The sequence below is a fragment of the Urocampus carinirostris genome, chromosome 19 (assembly GCF_059441175.1).
Source record: "Urocampus carinirostris isolate Australia breed hairy pipefish chromosome 19, RoL_Ucar_1.0, whole genome shotgun sequence".
NCBI lineage: Eukaryota > Metazoa > Chordata > Actinopteri > Syngnathiformes > Syngnathidae > Urocampus > Urocampus carinirostris.
The window spans coordinates 19453832-19457681 of NC_142367.1; positions in this window are offsets into that span (position 1 = coordinate 19453832).

Sequence of the window (3850 nt, forward strand, 5' to 3'; positions counted from 1 at the left end):
TCTCTCTCTCTCTCTCTCTCTCTCTCTCTCTCCATCCACCTACCTACCTACCTACCTACCTACCTACCTACCTACCTATCTATCTATCTATCTATCTATCTATCTATCTATCTATCTATCTATCTATCTATCTATCTATCTATCTATCTATCTATCTATCTATCTATCTATCTATCTATCTATCTATCTATCTATCTATCTATCTATCTATCTATCTATCTATCTATCTATCTATCTATCTATCTATCTTATCCACCTCTCTCTCTCTCTCTCTCTCTCTCTCTCTCTCCATCCACCTACCTACCTACCTACCTACCTACCTACCTACCTACCTATCTATCTATCTATCTATCTATCTATCTATCTATCTATCTATCTATCTATCTATCTATCTATCTATCTATCTATCTATCTATCTATCTATCTATCTATCTATCTATCTATCTATCTATCTATCTATCTATCTATCTATCTATCTATCTTATCCACCTCTCTCTCTCTCTCTCTCTCTCTCTCTCTCTCTCTCTCTCTCCATCCACCTACCTACCTACCTACCTACCTACCTACCTACCTACCTACCTACCTACCTACCTACCTACCTACCTACCTACCTACCTACCTACCTATCTATCTATCTATCTATCTATCTATCTATCTATCTATCTATCTATCTATCTATCTATCTATCTATCTATCTATCTATCTATCTATCTATCTATCTATCTATCTATCTATCTATCTATCTATCTATCTATCTATCTATCTATCCATCTACCTACCTACCTACCTACCTTCCTACCTACCTACCTACCTACCTACGTACCTACCTACCTACCTACTGTAACTACCTAAATGCCTGCCTGCTTATCAATCTTTCCAGTCAGAAATTTATAAATCCATATATTCACAAATATTGAATTGAAAAATAGTGTTGTTGCTGTTGTGAGATACAAAGATAGAAATACATGTGATTTGAATTAATCATTTAATTGCTTCATTTAGGAAAAAAAACAAGCAATTCAAAGGCTATTAGAACTATAAACTTAAAAAACAAATGTTAATCAGTAGTATTAAAATACCAGGCTGGTCTCTCAACACCTGACATCCGAAAAAAGTGTGCGGAGACTGATTCTGCTCTTTCTTTTTTCTGCCGACATGAAACATTTGTGGAGCGATGGCATGACTGTTGGAGGCAAATGGCAAAGACAGATGGGTTTAAAGCCTGTAAGCCTTCCAGGCCTGGCTTATGGAGGTTTATGCTCATCAAATCTTTTCCGCTCTCAGACATCGCGTGACATCACAAACAACGAGGGAAAAAAAATCAGAATGGGCATGAACGATTGAGCAGATACAGAGCAATACATCTAGTTATCCCCCTGCATTTTGTCATCAACTCAATTGACTTCTGTGTTGGTCAGAGAGCAACGTAGGGGCCAAGAATTGATCTTCTGAATTTGAATACGTTCTATGGAATTTTTAACTTTTTCATTTGTGGCATTGCTAAAATTTAAAATCCTGTTAAGTACATATAAAAAGTGATACACCAATCTATTTCATTGCTCTGTTAATATAAATTGTTTGATACATTAATGATAAAAAAGTCAAAATTAATATTAAGCTGGTATGTTTTCCATATGGCAGAACTTTAAGAAAAGCGTTTAATTTAATTTTAAAACCCCAAACATTTGTATGACTGTCATGATTACTCATTACACACCCCTGTGGTTGTTTGGCGCCACCTGCTGCTGGTTACCAGATTGGTTCCCCGTCCTACTTAAGCTCAGTCCTTTCACTCGCCTGTTGTCAGTCTGTCAGTGAACCACTGTTTTCACAAGGCAAGCATTTTTTACTTTGACTCCCGTCGGCCCCGTTTTGTCACCCGTTTTCCACTCGTCAGTTCCTGATTTCTCTGTTTGTCTCCTGCTACGACCCGTTTTTTGACCCCGACCACGTTTTGATCTCCCGTCCCGGCTAACAACCCGTTTTTTGACCCTGACCACGTTATGATTTCCCGTCCTGGCTAACGACCTGATTTTCCGTCCAACTACGCTACGATCTTCCGCTCCAGAAGATCCACTTCCACATTCGGAACACGCTCCGATCCCGTGAGCGGCTTGCTTCCCGCGTCCAGCGAGCACCGGATCGTTGGCGCTGCCTTTCCTCTATACTTCAATAAACTTGAGAGTAACATTACGTATATGGGTCCTACTTCTGTTCTGGTCGTGACAATGACAAAGCAGATGTTCCATTAAAACTATTGAACATGTCATAAATATGCTCCACACCGAGCAGAAAAAAAAGTCTTTGCAGAGGATAAAGAATATCGTCAAATGTTTCAATATAAATGGGGTCAATGTGTTAAAAATGACCCCCAAAACGAGTTTAATTTATTTAAAACAACAGAAAAAGGAAGTTATTCTACTAGGAAGTCCCCGAATATATTTGTAGAATTTCTACAAAGAAAAAAAAAAGTATAAACATGATAAGAATGAAGAATTATTCAAAGGTATAAGATTAGAAAAGTGAAAAAGTATATTTCTGTTTCTACATGACAAAAATAATATATAAATGTAATGCAAATTCCATTCATTTTTCACACACCGAGCAAAATTAAAAATATACATAAATTAATTTAAAAACATTCATACATATAAACTACATATAGGGCAGCACGGCGGCGCAGTGGTTAGCGCATGTGCGGCACAGTTCATGTCATGGGAACCTCCTGCGTGGGTTCAAATCCAGCTCCAGACTTCCTGTGCGGAGTTTGTATGTTCTCCCCGTGCTTGCGTGGGTTTCCTTCCACAGTCCAAAAACATGCATTTCAGGTGAATTGTCTGCGATTGGCTGGCAAACAGTTCAGGGTGTCCCCTGCCCACTGCCCGATGAATGCTGGGATGGGCTCCAGCACCCCCGCGACCCTACTGAGGATAAGCGGTGCAGCTAATGAGATGAGATGAGATACTGCATATACAGCATATATGCTTTGCAGAGGATAAAAATATGCATTTCCTTAACATGGAGGCCAACTCCCAAATGGGTGATTTATCCATCCATCTATCCATTATCCGCACCGCTTATTCACAGTAGGGTCACGGGGGTACTGGAGCCCATCCCAGCTATCCTCGGGCAGTGGGCAGGGGACACCCTGAACTGGTTGCCAGCCAGTCGCAGGGCACACAGGGACAGACAATTCGCTCGCTCATTCACACCTAGGGACAATTCAGACCCGCCGATTAACCTGACATGCATGTTTTTCGGATGTGGGAGGAAACACACGCAAGCACGGGGAGAATATGCAAACTCCACACAGGAAGGTTCGATCTCATGACCTCAGAACTGTGCTGCACACGCGCTAACCACTGCGCTGCTGTGCTGGGATTATGCTGATTATATTTAAACACTATTTTAATCAAGTTGGCATGCTTGGATGAGTAAATCCATAATAATATCCAGTAGTCTGACTATAGTATTTATATTATTAGTTAGCATTGAGTTAATGAATTTACGGGCTATTTTTTGTTTATTATTAATACACATCATGTCTTTGTTTTGTTTGGTAAATTATTTGTTTAGCCATGCAACAAGTCACATTATTCTGATTATTTGGATGGTTATTTTTGCATTTTTAAGTTTATACACCGCAGCCCGAGCTTAAAGTGTGTTTAGCAGTCCTGAAAGAAATTCCCGTCACCCCATAGCGTGGGTTCCATTGTACCCCTGAATGCCTTCAGCGCTACAGTGGGTATTGTCTCCCACAAAAAGGGGAGTCAGGTTACCACGGCAACGGCAGGATGCCCTCCCATGGGTCGGGAGACGGAGAAAGGGCGCAACCCAGAGAAGGATGTAA